Source organism: Schistocerca piceifrons, chromosome 6 (genome assembly GCF_021461385.2).
Source record: "Schistocerca piceifrons isolate TAMUIC-IGC-003096 chromosome 6, iqSchPice1.1, whole genome shotgun sequence".
Classification (NCBI taxonomy): domain Eukaryota; kingdom Metazoa; phylum Arthropoda; class Insecta; order Orthoptera; family Acrididae; genus Schistocerca; species Schistocerca piceifrons.
Window position 1 is genome coordinate 97,232,771 of NC_060143.1, and position 21,917 is coordinate 97,254,687.

Here is a 21,917-nt window from a genome sequence, read left to right on the forward strand (position 1 = left end):
GTAAGAAATAAACCTCCACACGTACATACCTCCTATTTGTTCTACACAAGTGCCACATGTTATGACTCTTGCGTTTCCATTTTGAAAGTTTTGACTTTTCAATTCCTTTGTTGTAACATAGTTCACACCCGCTTATTTGTTGTTTTCATTTCTGTGAAAGATCGATGCTGCATCTCACCTGCTCTCACTATTCGTCACATTTACTTGAAATGGTAATATATTCTTACCACATGACATCTTCTGTAATCACTGTATAGTATGACAGTTGTCGAGACTACAGTAGGACAAAAGACACGTTAACGACCGGACGGAAAGTTCATAATTTTGTCAAAAATAAATTGGGGCAAAAAGCGAGATTTAAACACGCATCTACCCCTCCCCCTTCACAGTCCAACACCATAACCACATAGTCACGACGCCGCGGCTACGGAAGCATGCTCGATGTTGCACGTCTTGAGCTTCGATCGTTCATTGTTTCTATTTTGCTTCTTTTTTCACAGTTTAGTACATCTTCTTACTGCTTTCGTGCTTGATCTGTGTTCAGTGTTCGACGAGCTATCTACTGAGTCATCTTAAGATTAAATCTGAGGGGGATGCGATGGGGAGGTTCCTTCTTTAGTAGAATGAGAATGGTAATACGATTTGCATAGTCTACTACGCGATTCTTGAGGACAGAAAAATGCTTAAAAATCACTGTTGGGCAGCTGCACCGGGAAGAAGGAAGACACTGCAATCACTACGCTCTTATCTCCGTACCGCGTCCTGCATGGCCCAGATAGTGCACTTCCTGGCTCTTCCAGCTGGCGCTTAGTTAAATGTCTGTAAGTAGGTTACGGGAAAGCAAATGTCATGTGGCTCCCAATAGGAGTGTGAACACGAAGTAACGTCCAAGCCTTCTTGGACGAATGACACCACTTCTCCACGACCTGCTCGTTTCGCTTGGCATATTGCCCGCTGGAAATTATACGTGGTCAGTCAACAATTTGTTCGGTATGATCCTCTAGCCGTCTTTGTTGACACGTTGCAGAGTCGCAGCCAAACAGTGTGGAAGGAGATTCACTGTGAACATATCGAAATCGCTTCTGATTCCATCACGGTTAGAGACTTGGATTGCAGCGGGTGACGTTTTCTCAAAGTCAAATGTCAACTACAAATATGTATCCAGAATGAGATTTTCACTCTGCAGCGGAGTGTGCGCTGATATGAAACTTCCTGGCAGATTAAAACTGTGTGCCGGACCGAGACTCAAACTCGGGACCTTTGCCTTTCGCGGGCAAGTGCTCTACCAACTTTTTTTTTTTTTTTTTTTTACTCATTTTGTTCGATATAGTTCCTTGCGTGTGGTCGAGGCGGACGTCACACAAGACATCCATTCAAATTGATCGTTGGTTCCTTGACTCAGATTTTTTATTACAGAGAGCAAGCAGCCCTCTGACCGAACACGCTGAGCTACCGTGCCGTAGAGCTACCCAAGCACGACTCACGCCCCGTCCTCACAGCTTTACTTCCGCCAGTACCTCGCCTCCTACCTTCCAAACTTTACAGAAGCTCTCCTGCGAACCTTGCAGAATCGAGTTCGAGTCTCGGTCCGGCACACAGTTTTAATCTGCCAGGAAGTTTCATATCAGCGCACACTCCGCTGCACAGTGAAAATCTCATTCTCGAAACATCCCCCAGGCTGTGGCTAAGCCATGTCTCCGCAATATCCTTTCTTTCAAGAGTGCTAGTTCTGCAAGTTTCGCAGGAGAGCTTCTAAAAAGTTTGGAAGGTAGGAGGCGAGGTACTGGCGGAAGTGAAGCTGTGAGGACGGGGCGTGAGTCGTGTTTGGATAGCTCAGTTGGTAGAGCATATGCCCGCGAAAGGCAAAGGTCCCGAGTTCGAGTCTCGGTCCGGCACACAGTTTTAATCTGCCAGGAAGTTTTACAAATATGTACTCTTAATCATATTTCTGTTGCCATGTACAGAACTTTGTGGTACAAAGTGCAATTCAGCCACGTGTATCCTTGTAGGTGTTACAGTTTTTGCAAACATTAGTGTATGCCCTACTCGGAGTAAATATTCAGGGCTTATCGTATCATTCCGAACGACGATGGAGGCGCTATATACGAGACATTTGCCGAAGAAGCCAGTAACGGCCGATACATGTTGTACAATGTTTCGGGCAATGAGCTTTAGTTCGGGATGAGCAGGTTTAAAACTACGGTCATCAGACTATCGGTATTAAGGTTTTTTTATTGCTTTCCCTAAATCACTTCTATACCGCCACGTCCGATTTTCAGTGTCGTCCTCTTCTAAGCTACCCCATCACTGATGACCATTATGTCGACGGTCGCTAAACACTGAAACTCTTCTGTCATCACGGTCTCCGCCTCAAGAGGCATAGAACAGTGTTGAACAAATGACGCTCAAAAGATCATGCTTGTGGGAAGCAACGAAATCTTCGAGGTTTTCCTGCCTCATAAAATCGCAGTGTCTCAAGTGCGATCTCAGGTGTAGCAAGAAATTTGCACAGATTTTATTACAGTGGTACTCTGCGAAAACGTATATAGACACTTTTTAAGGTGGTGTGTGCTCACGAGGAAAGCGGGACAACGATGTCTAAGTTTGCGATTCAGCGTTAGACTATTTGCCATTACACCTTCGCAAGAAAAAATGGTTCAAATGGCTCTGAGCACTATGGGTCTTAACTTCTGAGGTCATCAGTCCCCTAGAACTTAGAACTACTTAAACCTAACTAACCTAAGGACGTCACACACATCCATGCCCGAGGCAGGATTCGAACCTGCGACCGTTGCGGTCACGCGGTTCCAGACTGTAGCGCCTATAACCGCATGGCCACACCGGCCGGCCCTTCGCAAGAGCTGCTGTCAAATTTTCGCCGAATAAAGAAATACTAGCTAATGTTTAGTGCCCTGACGACACCGAAGTTATTTTAAATGGAACAATAGCTCATTTGCGCAATGAGGGGAAGGAAATCTACAGTCTCTTTTTTGAGACTCTCCAATAGGGTCTCGTTTACAGGTGATACGGGAAAACCACCGACACTGTAAATCAGGATGAAACGTCGGGGACGTGATTTCAACTCGTCTAGAATACGGGATACAATTACATATGGGGAGTTGACATCGTTAGGAAATTGCTAAAAAAAGTCCAGAAAAGGCTCCTAGGCGATCAAAGTTGGCAGGAGAGATTTAACATAAATTAAAGCAAAGTAACCTTCGAAACCTGGCGAAACGATTGAATAACGTTTGAGTACAAGATAGATGAATGACCATTGGAATCATCATTTCCCTCAAATACACTACTGGCCATTAAAACTGCTACGCCGAGAAGAAATGCAGATGATAAACGGGTATTCAATGGACAAATATATTATGCTAGAGTTGACATGTGAGTACATTTTCACGCAATTTGGGAGCATAGATCCTGAGAAATCAGTACCCAGAACAACCACCACTGGCCGTAATAACGGCCTTGATACGCCTGGGCATTGAGTGAAACAGAACTTGGCTGGCATGTGCCCATGCAGCTTGAACACGATACCACAGTTCATCAAGAGTAGTGACGCGTATTGTGACGAGCCAGTTGCTCGGCCACCATTGACCAGACGTTTTAATTAGTGAGAGATCTGGGGAATGTGCTGGCCAGGGCAGCAGACGAACATTTTGTTGCAACATGCGGTCTTGCATTATCCTGCTGAAAGGTAGGGTTTCGCAGGGATTGAATGAAAGGTAGAGCCACGGATCGTAACACATCTGAAATGTAACACCCACTGTTCAAAGTGCCGTCAATGCGAACAAGAGGTGACCCAGACGTGTAACCAATGGCACCCCATACCATCACGTCGGGTGATACGCCAGTATGGCGATGACGAATACACGCTTCCAATGTGCGTTCACCGCGATGTCGCCAAACATGGATGCGACCATCATGATGCTGTAAACAGAACCTGGGTTCATCCGAAAAAATGTTTTGCCATTCGTGCACCCAGGTTCGTCGTTGAGTACACAATCGCAGGCGCTCCTGTCTGTGATGCAGCATCAAGGGTAACCGCACCCATGGTCTCCGAGCTGATAGTCCACGCTGCTGCAAACGTCGTCGAACTGTTCGTGCAGATGGTTGTTGTCTTGCAAACGACCCCATCTGTTGACTCAGGGGTCGAGACGTGGCTGCACGATCCGTTACAGCCCGCTGGGATCCAGCACGGCGTTCCGTATTACCCTCCTGAACCCACCGATTCCATATTCTGCTAACAGTTATTGGATCTCGACCAACGCGAGCAGCAATGTCGCGATACGATAAACCGCAATCGCGATAGGCTACAATGCGACCTTTATCAAAGTCGGCAACGTGATGGTACGCATTTCTCCTCCTTACACGAGGCATCACAACAACGTTTCACCAAGCAACGCCGGTCAACTGCCGCTTGTGTATGATTAATCGGTTGGAAACTTTCCTCATGTCAGCTCGTTGTAGGTGTCGCCACCGGCGCCAACCTTGTGTGAATGCTCTGAAAAGCTAATCATTTGCATACATTTACATATCACAGCATCTTCTTCCTTTCGGTTAAATTTCTCGTCTGTAGCATGTCGTCTTCGTGGTGTAGCAGTTTAATGGCCAGTAGTGTATGTGGATGTGGATCTCTGGAGTGATTTATATGACTCGATCACGTAAATCTAGCCGTGGCAAAGGCTGGGGCAGTCTGGAAGTCATTGGAAAAATCCTAGGAATTATAATTCACGCACGAGAGATATCGCTTACAAAACTCTCGTTACACAAAATCATTTATGTCTACATCTATACACATGCTCCGCAAGTCTCCATACCGTGCGTCATAGACGGTACTTCGCAGTACTGCTAGTGATTGCCTTTCCAGTTCCAGTAGCAAAACACTAATACTGTATTCGAACATAACAGGACTGTTTTTCCGACTAATCTGCATTAACGTACCATTTTTCGACATTTACAGCAAGCTGCCATTCACTACACCACATTGAAATTTTATCAAAGTGATGCCGTATCCTTCTACAGCCACAGAAAGACGACACTTTGCTGTACATCACACTGTTATCAGCAGTCAATCGATATTGCTGCTCACCTTATCCGTCAGAGCATTTGCGTATACAGAGTGAACCATGTGAGGTAACGGGCGAGTTGGGGCGCCCTGGAAATATTCAAAGTTCGGAGTTGGCGTAGCAGCAAGGGCCGCTCGGCAAGCTGGGGCGCGGCAACAAACACATCGTGCCGAACGTTAGCCGGACGAGAGGGGATAGCCCCAGCACATGGTCCAGGCCGAGTACGTGGCTGGGAATTCCTTGGTGACGCTGTGTCGATGAAAGAGACTTGTATGCCGAGAGTGCCAAAGATGGCGGACTTTGTGAAACCATCATGGCAGACATTTCACTGCTCATATAGAAATTAATAGTAGCCTAGTGAATCATGATATCTCAAAAAGAAACACGTGCATTACTATTATTTCCCCAACGATTATGATGGTGTAATGAGATTTTCAATATCTTTGTTAGTTTAAGATGGTAGCTACAGATTTTCAATATCTTTATTAGTTTAAAGTTTAGTATCTGATGGTAAATTGTACAAGTAACACCCAGCAACGAATTTCCAAAATCTAAACGGTTCATCCGATTTCGTCGATCGACGTGTCTTTAGAAAGCTATTAGTGTAAACGTAAATTGGCATGAATTACAGGCATGTAACTTGAATAGTACATGAGTTATTGGAGGTCAAACTGGCCAATTACTATCGATCGCGTGTTGCCATAAGTACTCCACAGATACACGAAAAAAAAGGTAGCAGCATGCTTATAAATAAATATATTTATCCATCTATGCCTTTGTTTATATCCGATATATGCTATTCATGAAGAAATTGGCCAATTATTTACTGTGTTTTAGAAAGCACAGAGCATTAAGCTACTGGCCTACTTTTGCTTGCTATTCTTTTGATGTATGTCTATTTAATTTATTTATGTATTTAATAATGTGTGTTAGAGCGTGTTTATGGTCCAGCCGTAGGAATATTTGTTTAATTTCAAGTTATTTAAATGTAAATCCAGTATTTCGAGTGTGTTTCAATATGTCTGTGTGGGTGCGTTGGCTTGCAGACATGGCGCGGGCGCTCTAGCCAATCACAGCGCTCGTGAATGGGGAGACTTGCTGGAAGCGGGAGAAGAGTTCTGGAGTACGAGAGAGGACACGGGAAGGGCTGGACGTGACGGCGCAACGGACGCACAGTCGCGGGAAAGACTTGGAGTGGAGCAGTTTGCGCGTGGTCACGAGAGATAGAAAGACTTCGCAGTGCCGACTTGTGAACTTGTGAGATTTACGTGGTTTCTACAGTGAAGACATAGTATGCGTTTAGAAGTGAATATCTCGCGAGCTATGTTGTTGTTCATAGCTAATTAATTAAAGTAGGAATCTATTGCTTCCCTGTTATTCAACTTATATTTTACTTAATTCCTGGACCATCGACACCAATAAGTGTTTTGCAGAAATATACCACATTCTCAAAAGTACTTCTACTATCGTAGTCATCATTTAAAGTCGTTAAGATAGTACCTGCAGATTTTATTTAATTGAAATCTTTCATTTATAAATGTCTACGTTACATTCGCAATTGCCGAGTGATAGGAACCTTCGACCATTCGATTCATGTGTATATTCATATTGTGTACCGTAGACTCAGCAGTATTTGGCTTGTAATGCAGCAACTATGTATCCCAGCCCCTAGACAACGAAACCAGCCGTAACTTCTAATATTTTAACTCTGAGTCAGTGGGTACGTAGTTGAGGGCCACCATCACATCATTATTTCATTTTATAATCGGAAGCCCGCTGCCCGAAGTTCACCGGTGAACTTTCAAAGGAGGTAGTATGGACCGAAACAGGAAAGAAAGTAAAGCAAACATGGGCATACTTTAAGATCTACGATCCCTTGTTCCTGTTCACTGTTGCGAGACACATCTCCCGAAAGCTCTTTGCTTTCCATATTTTGGGAGGAGGTAACAAGGATCGAAACAAGAAAAGGAAGTCCAGTAAACGTGGTTGCTAACATGTATACCTTAAGAGTTATGAGTACTAAGCTATGAGGACTTGTTCATCTTCGGTGCTTTGAAAATCGTCTCTTCTCATGAACAAGAGCGCTCATAGCTCTTACAGTATGTACTATAGAGCCGTATGTACTATAGAACCCCTGTTTAATGGTGTTTTATTTTTTTTGTGCATGCTACCTCCTCCCAAAGTATGGAAAGCAGTAGAAGAGATGTATTTCGAGTAACGAAGATGACACGAGAGGACTTCAAAACCTGAGTTACATATTATTACCACACGCCAAGTAACTTTTAATGAATGCTGCACTACACCTCGAAGTTATACACATGCGTCATACTATTTTTCAACGCAGTCAGTATAAACAACGGTCTGAACGTTCTGCCATCGTTCAGTTCCTCGACAACAGAGGTCCGCTCCTTGGCCATGGAGGCGTTCGAGAACCGGTGTGTAAACGTCTTCATCGTTGGAAAACGTCTCCCCCACCAGATGCTCTTTCAGATTACCGGAAAGATGGAAATATTGCGAATGGTGCAAGATCTGGGCTTTCCGAACAGCTTCATCCACGTCTCCGCGGCCTTTCTGAAATTGCTGGCACCATTTCACTACTGTTGAAGGCGATATCGCGTTCGGTCTGTACACCGCCAGAACTTCACGATCAACCTGTGTGCGGTTTAGACTTTTTGCCCACAGTGACTGCGGGAAACTCGGGACACGTACTCCCTTCTGACAATCCGCTACTCTTGTTGCACAATGGTCTTAACGTTGGATGACATTTGTAGCTTACTTTCTGAAGCCCCCACGAATCTGGTAAAACGTTGCATGTACAATGACTTAGGATATTCAGACTGCGTTCATAAGGACCCTGTATCCCTATTAAAAACAGAATGTTAGAATGAAATTCATGTTTCAAGTTAAAGTGGAGATCATAATTATTCAAGTCCAACCAAGCTGAAGAAAAATTACGATAAATTTGTGAAATAGGGAGTAGCCAAAATTGCGAATTAGAAAAGAAGTTAAAGACTATGCAACGTAAGTACACAAGACGAAGGTAGGAGATGTGTGAGGAAATATTAATCAAGAATTGCAAGTAAAAACCTTAGCGAATGATAAAATAGCTTCCCTATTTGCTACCAACTAGCTTGAGCCGATCGCATTTTCGCTCCTAATTGTCGGGAAGGAACCCTTCAACCTTGGATATACATATGCGACTTTCCGCCTTTTGATGTCGAGCTAATACAGAAACCTAGGGAACCACATTCATCTGAGAATAAGACGCCTTTCATTACTCGATAGGAGACGTGTGACAAAAATGCTTTTATTTTGATCTTCAGTTAGCTTTACTGCGCCTGATACGCTTCAAATCACTAGGTCCCTGGAAATGGCGGCAACAGCTGCCTCACTTCTCCGCTAAGGCGTGATAGTTGCTTTGTTGGAGCGGCACTGCTGCGTGTTTGACGTTCGTATGCGTCTACACTCTCGCGAATAGTGCGGCTCACAGAACCCTCAGACGAGATTCTTCGCCTCAGTTTTTACTCCGAGCGGCTCAACAGCTGCTCTCTAGCATATTGCTCGCGAGCGTTAACGCTCGCTCCTTTATAGCTTACTGCTTCCATCTGCCACCAGCTTGCACTGTGAACAGACATGCAAATGCCTTTCGACGCTCCCTGCAACTGCCAATTCTCTCCGACCTTCCACAGTCGCATCGAAGAGTCCTTGTTCCGCCTCATTGACATCAATCAGGATACACTTTAAGCGCGGCAGCTCTCGTACACGCCACACGTGCAACTTCTGCGATTAGAAATACCTACTTTTAGATTCAGTAAGAGTCATCCTTTGTCAATTAATGACAATTTTTTTGTCTCCCAGCATGTTCGAAAAGTTAGTCGCTACTGATCTACCGACAAGTTTCGTCACTATTCGCTACAAAGTTCAACGAGCACAGCCGCGTTCCTGCAACAGTTACGGGAGGTAGAACTGCAAAATCGAAAGAAAACTGAAAGCGTCCATCGCTACCCACTCCTTGCTTGATTATAACTACGAGGATTGGACACTGACATTAATACCATGACAAGTAATAACGTTAATTGTTCTTTTAATGCCACGCAGATTTTAAGCAAACCGTAGTAAACAAACAGCGGATGATCTTCAAAATGGTTCAAATGGCTCTGAGCACTATGGGACTTAACATCTGTGGTCATCAGTCCCCTAGAACTTAGAACTACTTCAACCTAACTAACCTAAGGACATCACACACATCCATGACCGAGGCAGGATTCGAACCTGCGACCGTAGCAGTCGCGCGGTTCCGGACTGAGCGCCTAGAAGCGGATGATCTATTCAGCTGGAAATGCAGCAGCTGCTTTTCAGTGCAGCGGCTTGTTTGACAGTTGTGTACCTTCAGTTATGGCGTCTATAGCGACTGATAACTGTTTATTGAATTAATTTCTACAGAAGGAATTTGTGATTGCTAACCCTCTTTAAAATAATATCCTTTTTTCATTTAACATTCCTGAATTTTTCCCCGTTAGAGGAATTAGGGGACACGATGAAAAAACGAATCTGTAAAGTGTGAGCAAGAAAGGTACGTGCAGAATCAGTGTTTTGAGGGCAGATTGTGCGTAGTGCCCGGGGACCTGGGTCTGTAAGAGCACTACCCGTCAAAGTAAAGTATCCAGGTTCGAGGCCCGGTCGCGTTCACAGTTTTAATCCATTTGAGAGTTTCACAGTAGCACACTACTGCAGAGTGAAAGACTTCTTCCAGGATACTGAAGTCTGCTGTCGTGACAACAAGTATAACGGAGAGGAGCTTCCGGCAGATTAAAACTGTGTGGCACTAGAGGACTAGAACCTAAGACCTTTCTCTTACGCAGGCGAGTGATCTACCAGCTGAGCTGCCCTCACAGCTCTACTTCCGCCAGTGCTTAATCTCATATATTCCGACCTTCACAGAAATTCTCCTGCATATCTTGCTGCACTGAGATCGATCCTCACAATTTATTTCTACCTGCTTTTGAAATTTCAGAGAATTCTGTAAGAGCATTACCTGCGAAAAGCACATTCTGGGGTCGAGTTTTTGACCAACTCAGAGTTCTAATTTGCCATGAAGTTTCAAAACAGTGCACTCTCGGCTTCGGCGTGAAAATAATTTCTGGAAACTGTTCCCTAGGCTGTGGCTAAACCACTTCTCTGCAGTATCGTTTTTCAAACAGGAGTACTAACCCCGCAATGTATGCAGGAGAACTTTTGTGAAGTTTGGAAGGTACAGGGTGTTTCAAAAATGACCGGTATATTTGAAACGGCAATAAAAACTAAACGAGCAGCGATAGAAACACACCGTTTGTTGCAATATGCTTGGGACAACAGTACATTTTCAGGCAGACAAACTTTCGAAATTACAGTAGTTACAATTTTCAACAACAGATGGCGCTGCAAGTGATGTGAAAGATATAGAAGACAACGCAGTCTGTGGGTGCGCCATTCTGTACGTTGTCTTTCTGCTGTAAGCGTGTGCTGTTCACAACGTGCAAGTGTGCTGTAGACAACATGGTTTATTCCTTAGAACAGAGGATTTTTCTGGTGTTGGAATTCCACCGCCTAGAACACAGTGTTGTTGCAACAAGACGAAGTTTTCAACGGAGGTTTAATGTAACCAAAGGACCGAAAAGCGATACAATAAAGGATCTGTTTGAAAAATTTCAACGGACTGGGAACGTGATGGATGAACGTGCTGGAAAGGTAGGGTGACCGCGTACGGCAACCACAGAGGGCAACGCGCAGCTAGTGCAGCAGGTGATCCAACAGCGGCCTCGGGTTTCCGTTCGCCGTGTTGCAGCTGCGGTCCAAATGACGCTAACGTCCACGTTTCGTCTCATGCGCCAGAGTTTACACCTCTATCCATACAAAATTCAAACGCGGCAACCCCTCAGCGCCGCTACCATTGCTGCACGAGAGACATTCGCTAACGATATAGTGCACAGGATTGATGACGGCGATATGCATGTGGGCAGCATTTGGTTTACTGACGAAGCTTATTTGTACCTGGACGGCTTCGTCAATAAACAGAACTGGCGCATATGGGGAACCGAAAAGCCCCATGTTGCAGTCCCATCGTCCCTGCATCCTCAAAAAGTACTGGTCTGGGCCGCCATTTCTTCCAAAGGAATCATTGGCCCATTTTTCAGATCCGAAACGATTACTGCATCACGCTATCTGGACATTCTTCGTGAATTTGTGGCGGTACAAACTGCCTTAGACGACACTGCGAACACCTCGTGGTTTATGCAAGATGGTGCCCGGCCACATCGCACGGCCGACGTCTTTAATTTCCTGAATGAATATTTCGATGATCGTGTGATTGCTTTGGGCTATCCGAAACATACAGGAGGCGGCGTGGATTGGCCTCCCTATTCGCCAGACATGAACCCCTGTGACTTCTTTCTGTGGGGACACTTGAAAGATCAGGTGTACCGCCAGAATCCAGAAACAATTGAACAGCTGAAGCAGTACATCTCATCTGCATGTGAAGCCATTCCGCCAGACACGTTGTCAAAGGTTTCGGGTAATTTCATTCAGAGACTACGCCATATTATTGCTACGCATGGTGGATATGTGGAAAATATCGTACTATAGAGTTTCCCAGACCGCAGCGCCATCTGTTGTTGAAAATTGTAACTACTGTAATTTCGAAAGTTTGTCTGCCTGAAAATGTACTGTTGTCCCAAGCATATTGCAACAAACGGTGTATTTCTATCGCTGCTCGTTTAGTTTTTATTGCCGTTTCAAATATACCGGTCATTTTTGAAACACCCTGTAGGAGATGGGGTATTGGTGGAAGTAGTGCTTGAAGACGGGTTATGAGTCTCGCTTGGATTTCGACAAGTAACTCAGGTCTACAAAAAGAAAAAAAAGTTATGGGTGACTAATTGAAGTACTAAAGACGACCGATCTTGCCTTGCGACATGAAGGCAGAGCTCACCATCTGTAGCATCTTCGACAGGAACAATTATGGTCCTTTGGTACAGAGCCGAGTAGAGGTATGAATCGGACACTCAGACGGTTCTGCGACCGTGCAGGGTGGTGGGGAATCAAGTTCCGCTTAATAAGTCAGGGATCCACTGTACACAGGAGGCAGCTGCATGGATAGTGGGAGCTGTGTGGATTGGACTGGGCTGTTATCTTCTTTTGGGTTACAGGGGTCTCGGGGAAGTACAGAAAGGGCCTCAGTATCAAAGAGTGCAGGACGAATACAGAAAGATGGTAGACGTAGCTGCAATCAGCATTTTAATTGTAACCTGTTGTAGCTGTGTTGGGAAATAATCAGAGCTCCCGGCGCTAGTAGAGACCACTGTAGCGCAAATCGTTGTAAGTACTGAAATATGGCTAATGCTGGAGACAAGTTCAACCGAAATTTTTGAAAATGATCTAACGGTGTTCAGAAAGAACTAATTACATACGGCTAGTGGCGGCGTGTTGAAGTGTTTTCTGTGTATTTTATTCACTTATTTAACAGGTATTTGAAATAAAACACTTTGGGATAAAGACTATGTAATCCAAATTTTATTTCATAAAATATGTGCTTTTCAATAAAACACCGAACGCTCACGCAAACGTAATGAACATTTATACTCAGAGAAACCTCTCGATCTGTGGAAGACGCTGATAAAAATTGATAGAGGCTGCTTCATTTGTTTTCTACCTGCCAATTTATCTTCTATAATTCGGAACTTGTGCTGACAGCATGTTAGTCAATGTGCTTGTACTTTGCTAGCTTAATAATTGTTGATTTTTATTATAATTAGCTGGGGTCACTATTTAACAATAATTACCATCCTGTGTCCTTATCACCTACATAATGTGTATCGTATTTTGAACGTGTTTCAGCAGCGAAATAGGAGAAGTTGGAGGAGGATTGTTCGGGGGCGAACGACCGAACACTATTTGCGTTCTTTTGTTATTTGCTTTTCAGTCCGATCCAGAACTCTCCTGAGATATTTTATCCGACCATTTCCCTTACTGCACGTGACATTTTATCACATGAGTTGTGTGGGTTTGATCGGTTGCCACCTTCGACCAATGACACATACGAGCCTACTGATTGTCCTAATGCAAAGCCTATTACAACAAAGGATGATTAGGTGATGGAACAGAAGAGGTAAGGTTTCAATCAGCAATACCGAAATTCCAGAGAGCTGCACCGTGCAGTGCTCATAAAAGAAATCATTGTTCATCATCAATGTGGGTTATCTCAATGTCGCGACAGTCAAACGTAAATTCATTTACCTTATGAACTGCTGATTAATGTCACCTTTTTGAGAAACTTTCAATTCAATATCTCACTGCGGGAAAGGAAGAAACGCCGCAGTTCCTTCTGCTGTTACAAGTGGTTTATCTTGTAGCAACATTGAAGTAGATAGTTCCTGTGACTTAGTATGGTAAGGTTATACTTGACAACCGGAATAAGGTAATAATGGTTCCTTTTACCGACTTCTTCCCCCGATCCTGATAATTGAGTTGCTGCACAGTTCAAAGGAAACTTGGTGCCGTCTCAAATAGGTACCCCAACCATACAGTTATAGTTGGTGATGAATTCAATCTATCCTCGATATGTTGGCGGAAACGCATGTTCAAAGCCGATGGTAGGTACAATCGTTGGAAATCGTACAAAATGCTTTCTCCGAGAATTATTTTGAACAGTTAAAACAGGAGCGCACTCGATGTGTAAATGGTTGTGAAAATAATCTTGAGCAGATAGGGAGCGTCATGATGGATACAGGGATTACTGACCACAAGGTCGTTGTAAATAGACTGACCACTGCAACATCAAAATCACCGAAAGTAAACGCAAAAATTGTTCAAATGGCTCTGAGCACTATGGGACTCAACTGCTGAGGTCATTAGTCCCCTAGAACTTAGAACTAGTTAAACCTAACTAACCTAAGGACATCACAAACATCCATGCCCGAGGCAGGATTCGAACCTGCGACCGTAACGGTCTTGCGGTTCCAGACTGCAGCGCCTTTAACCGCACGGCCACTTCGGCCGGCTAAACGCAAAATATGTCTATTTGAAAAAAGAGATAAAAATTCACTTGACGCCTTCCTAAGAGACAGTCTTCACTACTTCACAGCTAACAGTAAAAGTTGACATCAGGTGTGGCTTAAATTCAAAGAAATGATATCTAGGGCAAGTGACAGATCTGTACTAAATAAGTTAATATAAAATGGTACGTTTCTAGCATTTTTAGAGTTAGAGAAAGCTTTTGACAATGTTGACTGGTATACTCTCTTCCAAATTCTGAAGGTGGCAGGGGTCAAATACTGGGGGCGAGAGGCTATTTACTATTTGTACAGAAACCAGATGGCAGTTATAAGAGTCGAGGGGTATGAAAGGGAAGCAGTGGTTGGGAAGGGAGTGAGACAGGGTTGTAGCGCATCCCCGATGCTATTCAATCTGTATATTGAGCAAGCACTAAAGGAAACAAAAGAAAAATTCGGAGCAGGAATTAAAATCTATGGAGAAGAAACAAAAATTTGAGGTTTGCCGATGACATTGCAATTCTGTCAGAGACAGCGACGGACTTGGAAGAGCAGTTGAACGGAATGGATAGTGTCTTAAAAGGAGGATATAAGATGAACATCAACAAAAGCAAAACGAGGATAATGGAATGTAGTCGAATTAAATCGGGTGATGCTGAGGGAATTAGATTAGGAAATGAGACACTTAAAGTAGTAGATGAGTTTTGCTATTTGGGGAGCACAATAACTGATGATGGTCGAAGTAGAGAGGATATAAAATGAAGACTGGCCATGGCAAGGAAAGCGTTTCTGAAGAAGAGAAATTTGTTAAGATCGAGTATAGATTTAAGTGTCAAGAAGTCGTTTCTGAAAGTATTTGTATGGAGTGTAGCCATGTATGGAAGTGAAACATGGACGATAAATAGTTCATACAAGAAGAGAATAGAAGCTTTCGAAATGTGGTGCAACAGAAGAATGCTGAAGATTAGATGGGTAGATCCCATAATTAATGACGAGGTATTGAACAGAATTGGGGAGAAGAGAAATTTGTGGCACAACTTGACTAGAAGAAGGAATCGGTTGGTAGGACATGTTCTGAGTCATCAAGGGATCACCAATTCAGTACTGGAGGGCAGCGTGAAGGGTAAAAATCGTAGAGGGAGACCAAGAGATGAATACACTGAGCAGATTCAGAAGGATGTAGATTGCAGTAGCTACTGAGAGATGAAGAAGCTTGCACAGGATAGAGTAGCTGCATCAAACAAGGATCTGGACTGAATACCACAACAACAATAACAAGATGGTACACAAAACAACACAGATCACTGCTGCAGAAGCAACGGAAAAGGATGCCAAATTTAAAAGAACACAAAATCTCCAAGATTGGCAATCTTTTACAGAACATCAAAACTTAGCGCGGACTTCAGTGCAAGACGCTTTTAATAGCATCCACAACGAAACTGTGCCTCGAAATTTGATAGAAAATCAAAGAGATTCTGGTCGTTTGTAAATTACACCAGCGGAAAGACACAGTCAATACCTTCACTGCGTGATGTGAATGGTAGTATTTCCGATGACAGCGCCGCTAAAGCGGAATTGTTAACCACAGTTTTCCGAATTTCCTTCATCAAAGAGGAAGAAGTAAATATTTACGTGATACGATGCACACTATATTCAACTGTATATTCTGGTCTATCTAGACTTAATACAATGATATACTGTTACATGCAATATAATTCTTTATAATCACCTATTGTCAATATATTCTCAAACTTTACATATTCACATACTCCTTTACCTTTCACCCAAATGAATACAGACTCATTTACAGATATTTTTCTCTTATTACGAGTATACAAAGACAATGCAGAAGGCGACATATAAACAGATTTACCAAAGTCTTTATTTGCAAGTTCTGCCATATGGTAGATACGATAGGCGATAATGTCTCTATCAACGAAACTTTCAAGTCCAGGTACGTTAGCAACTCCCGTACCTCCACGTACAATGGCTACAGTGAGCCAACCATTACCATGATCAAAAGTATCATTAATGTCAATACTAAAATTAAGTATACAACCACAACGTCGACGGTACTTCTGGTGCCAATCGTTGTAGTTGCTAATAAAGACTTTGGTAAATCAGCTTATTCGTCGCCGTTCTAAACAGACAGTTTATAAAACCATCGAGAACATCGAGTGCGCCACAACAGCTGGGCACAAGAAGAACCGCATACCAGTTAAGAGTGTTGCCGCTACTGCACTTGTCGACGGACCTAGTGTATTCTGTGGTTAGAGACTTAATTTTAGTATTGACATTAATGATACTTTTGATCATGGTAATGGTTGGCTCACTGTAGCCATTGTACGTGGAGGTACTGGAGTTTCTAACGTACCTGCACTTGAAAATTTTGTTGATAGAGACATTATTGCTGCTGCTTGAAATATCTTCTACCTCTACTTAACACAATGATATACTGTCACGTGCAACATGGTTCTCAGTAACCACTTATTATCAATGCTCTACTCCTTTCAAAATAAATACATTTACTTTAATTAGATCTACAACTTACAGGCACAAAATCAGAACTAGCGAGGTTAAAAAAATGGTTCAAATGGCTCTGAGCACTATGGGACTTAACATTTATGGTCATCAGTCCCCTAGAACTTAGAACTACTTAAACCTAACTAACCTAAGGACATCACACAACACCCAGTCATCATGAGGCAGAGAAAATCCCTGATCCCTCGGGGAATCGAACCCGGGAACCCGGGAGCGGGAAGCGAGAACGCTACCGCACGACCACGAGCTGCGGACGCTACCGAGGTAGTAACATATATTATAACATGATATAATCCTCTATCTTAATGTACTATTAGGAGAACAGTTCCAAGCTAACATCCTCAGTTAAATGTCTAGGCAGGTGGTCTCCGTCCATACACGATAATAATTGTATTCGCTGTTCTGTTTCTGCTGAACACTAACCACTGTCTATCTATCGGCCACTGTTTCTGTATCACACGACAAACTGAAGACTTGAAGACACGACGAGCGTTCCGCAGGAACTCTCTAGGAAGACTCGGACTGACAACTTCCAACTTCAGCTCGTGCACGGTTACTTACGTGCGCGTCCCTCTTCTTGGTGACCCTGCCGCTCCAGGCGGCGCGGTACTCGAGGGCAACGTGACTGGTTTTTGCCCAGCGATGTTCCTTCTTCCGACGAACGTCGACGGTACTTCTGGTGCCAATCGTTGCAAACTCTTCTTGTGTGGTATTTCAGTTCACCACGATATTGGCTCCTTGCTGCGAAAACACACTGCTCCACGCCTTGCCGTAGCACTGTGAGTGGCTGTTTTGCTCCTGCAGGCGTGATATACTGTGGCAGAAGACAACACGAGCTCTGGCGCCAACAGCCAAGCAACGCGCCAAAGCGACTGTGCCGTGAAAGTGGTCCTGTGTAAATGGAAGATGGGGCAGCATCTGTCATCTGAGACAGCCATAGCAAAGAAGTACTAAGACCAGCTAGAAGGCAATAAAGGAAGTAACTTCCAGAGAGAGCAGCCGGTGGACGTGGGGAAGCAGAAATATAATAAAAAATTACGTTAATAACAAAAGATGTTCTGAAAAAAATTGAAATACTCCCCATCTCGAAGGTTCATTAAAGCGCCACAAAGATTCGTTACGTGGCGACTGTACCCTCTTGCTTGAGATTGTGTCGTGATGGGCACGGCATCGTTCAACTTCAATTTGCTGATGGCGCTGAATGACAGAGGGTGCTATTCCAGAATGAGATTTTCACTCTGCAGCGGAGTGTGCGCTGATATGAAACTTCCTGGCAGATTAAAAATGTGTGGTAGAGCACTTGCCCGCGAAAGACAAAGGTCCCGAGTTCGAGTCTCGGCCCGGCACACAGTTTTAATCTGCCAGGAAGTTTCATATCAGCGCACACTTCACTGAAGAGTGAAAATCTCGTTCTGGAAACATCCCCCAGGCTGTGGCTAAGCCATGTCTCCGGAATATCCTTTCTTTCAGGAGTGCTAGTCCTGCAAGGTTCGCTGGAGTGCTTCTGTAAAGTTTGGAAGGTAGGAGACGAGGTACTGGCAGAAGTAAATCTGTGAGGATGGGGCGTGAGTCGTGCTTGGGTAGCTCAGCTGGTAGAGCAATTGCCCGCGAAAGGCAAAGGTCCCGAGTTCGAGTCTCGGTCCGACACACAGTTTTAATCTGCCAAGAAGTTTCAGAGGGTGCTATTGTTCCCACCTTTGCCGAGCTTGACGGATATGAGCCACCCGTGAAATCTTCTTCCGCGACAATTCGACTGGACAGCAAAAACTATTGCAATTTTGACATATGAAGACATGGTTGGAGACCTTGGCTGTTATTTGAAGACAGATGTTGGTGGTGTTGAGACAGCAACCAGCCACACGTTTATTTTTAGTTCCTTAATTTAAAAGGTACCGTTACCGGTTTCGAATCATTACAATTCATCGTCAGACGGCTTTCATGATTTCATTAGAATATATGTTCAGCTCGGTGTCAATATGCTCGCAAATTAACCACGCTTCTATGGTTAAATCTTTAGTTAACTTTGCCGGCCGGAGTGGCCGAGCGGTTCTGGGCGCTATAGTCTGGAGCCGAGCGACCGCTATGATCGCAGGTTCGAATCCTGCCTCGGGCATGGATGTGTGTGATGTCCTTAGGTTAGCTAGGTTTAAGTAGCTCTAAGTTCTAGGCGACTGATGACCTTAGAAGTTAAGTCGCATAGTGCTCAGAGCCATTTTTAGTTTACTTTGAAATGTTAGAAACAATTCGTAATCGAATTTCTTACATGCGGGTTTCATACAATATATTGCGGATGAAAACCTGAAGGAATCGTCACCGGCACCGGTGAGGTGATATCTGTGATTGGCGACCGTGAGGCTGTGTGACGTCACACGTGGCCGGGATGGCGACTGCAGCTGCTGGCGCGCCAGCGTCGCTATCAAACGCGTTATATACAACGATCCGCTGGCCACGGCGAGTCGCCGGCCACCGTTACTGGACTGCTGCTACAAATCCACCCTCCCGCTCATCCTCTCTCTCTTCAAGGAGAAATACGCAACGTGCTGTTTCCTGTTGAGTGTATAGCAGTCCTGTAGTGAATTTTTCTGAAGAACTTTCTACATACTCCGCAAGACACCGTATGGTTAATGGCGGAACGTACCTTGTACCACTACTTAGTCACTACCTTTCCTATTCCGCTCGCAAATAGAGCGGGGGAATAGCGAATGTCTATATGCATTCGTAAGAGCCCTACATTCTCCTATCTTCGTGGTCCTAACGCGAAATGTACTTTGGCGGTAGCAGAATCGTTCTGCAGTCAACTTCAAGTACCGGTTCTCTAAATTTTCTCAATAGTGTTTCGCGAACAGAACGCCATCTTGCCTCCAGGGATTCCCGTTTGATTTCCCGAAGAATCTCCGTAATATTTACGTTTCGTTCGAGCCTGTCGGTAATAAATCAAGCAGCCCGCCTCTTTTCCGTTTGCTTTCACTACTACCTTCCTTAGTTGATCGTTCCATTTCGCACTGCTTTGCAACACCGCGATTACATGTTCAATTTGAATGACTGTGTCAGGCAGTACACTACTTATGCTGTATTCGAACATTACGGTACTGTTTCTCCTCCTCGTCTGTATTAGCTTATGTTTTCCTGAATTTAGAGCAAGCTGCCACTCATCACATCAACTTAAAGTTTTGTCGAAGTCGTCTAGTCTCCTTCTATAATTACTCAACGACGATACATTCAAAAATGGATCAAATGGCTCTAAGCACTATGGGACTTAACATCTGAGGTCATCAGTCCCCTAGAACCTAGAACTACTTAAACCTAACTAACCTAAGGACATCACACACATCCATGCCGCAGGCAGTATTCGAATCTGTGACCGTAGCAGCTGCGCGGTTCCGGACTAAAGCGCCTAGAACCGCTCGGCCACTCCGGCCGGCCCTGACTAAAAGAAGGGATCGGTTGGAAGGATACATTTTGAGGCATCAAGTGATCATCAATTTAGTGCTGGAAGGAAGCACGCGGGGTAAAAATCGTAGAGGTACGCCAAGAGATGAATACAGTAACCAGATTCAGAGGGATGTAGGTTGCAGTAGTTACTCGGAGGTGAAAATGCTTGCGCAGGATAGAGTAGCATGGAGAGCTGCATCAAGCCAGTCTTTGGACTGAAGACCACAACAACAACAACAACAACCTAAAAAAAAGAACAAATATTCATTTAACCAACGTTTAGAAATTTTGACCCACCTAATTTTAAAAGTAGAAACTATTTTTCAGGTCTTACAGCGACGTGAATGTCCCATGTCACACTATCAACCACCAGTCCGATATTTATCATTGTAGAGATGTGTACCACGTAAATTTTCATTCCATTCGTAACAAATATTCATCTTCAGGATCACGATTAGGTGTGACTCCATAGGCACGAGTGCACTCTTGCATTCGTTGAGGCATGGAAACAGACTGCCTCTGAATGCCATTTCGAGGAATTTCTTGCTGAGCTTGAAACACGCGGTGGTTCATTTCATGATGACTGCCGGCGGAGAGGCTGGTATTAAAGTATACTTCCCATCACATCCCAGACTTGCTCCACGAGTGACAAGTCAGAGGACCCAGCTGGCTAGTCAGGGATCCGTACACTTCTGAAGGGTTTTGTGCGGGGGTCTTGCATTTTTCTGCTAGAATATTCTATTTGGTAGCCTCGTCATAAATGGTGCGGCAGCAGAATTGGCCGTTGTTGTCACATTCTGGCAGTTATGAAATGAGCCCTTTTGTCATATCAAGTAGTTCCCCGTACAGTGACTGTAGGAGATGCTTAGGTATGGTTCTCAAGAGTCACTTCTTCCTGTCACCGTACACTGGGCCACAGAATCGCGGGTCATCGTTGAATACCACAGAATGCCACTCAGTGTCGCAGCTAATTATGGTTCTACGCTCAGTTGTCTGTGCTATGCTGTCAGCGATAAACGACGCTCGGCAACTCGAGATCCCGGCCCAGCTTCCAGTGATCTGTTCCCGGTGGTTCAGGGTGACACACTACCACTAACCTCTGCCCGAATTTCAGACGTCATCCGTCTACTCGTCAAAGCCAATCAAACAGTCCTACAATCTTCCCGTGGTGTGGTACTTAGGGAGGACCGCAGCCATACTGTTGTGCGTCCATCCCATCATCGTACTTTCTGCATTCATTGGCGCTATAGAAGCAAATTCTCTGTATGGTTCTCTCATGTCACTCAAGACAATGATTCGATCTTTCTCAGATTGCGGAAGATGGCGGTAAACTGCACGCACATGTCCACCGGCCATGCTGGGTGTTACGAGCGCTACGTTAGACACACCCTAAGCCATCATGTATTCATACCATTATTTATCTGCACGAATGGCTTTTTATGTAGGGGACAGTACTGCATTTGGAACACTTTTCATACTTTCGCCTCTAGCAACCCTCTAATAGTAGTCTAATATACACTCCTGGAAATGGAAAAAAGAACACATTGACATCGGTGTGTCAGACCCACCATACTTGCTCCGGACACTGCGAGAGGGCTGTACAAGCAATGATCACACGCACGGCACAGCGGACACACCAGGAACCGCGGTGTTGGCCGTCGAATGGCGCTAGCTGCGCAGCATTTGTGCACCGCCGCCGTCAGTGTCAGCCAGTTTGCCGTGGCATACGGAGCTCCATCGCAGTCTTTAACACTGGTAGCATGCCGCGACAGCGTGGACGTGAACCGTATGTGCAGTTGACGGACTTTGAGCGAGGGCGTATAGTGGGCATGCGGGAGGCCGG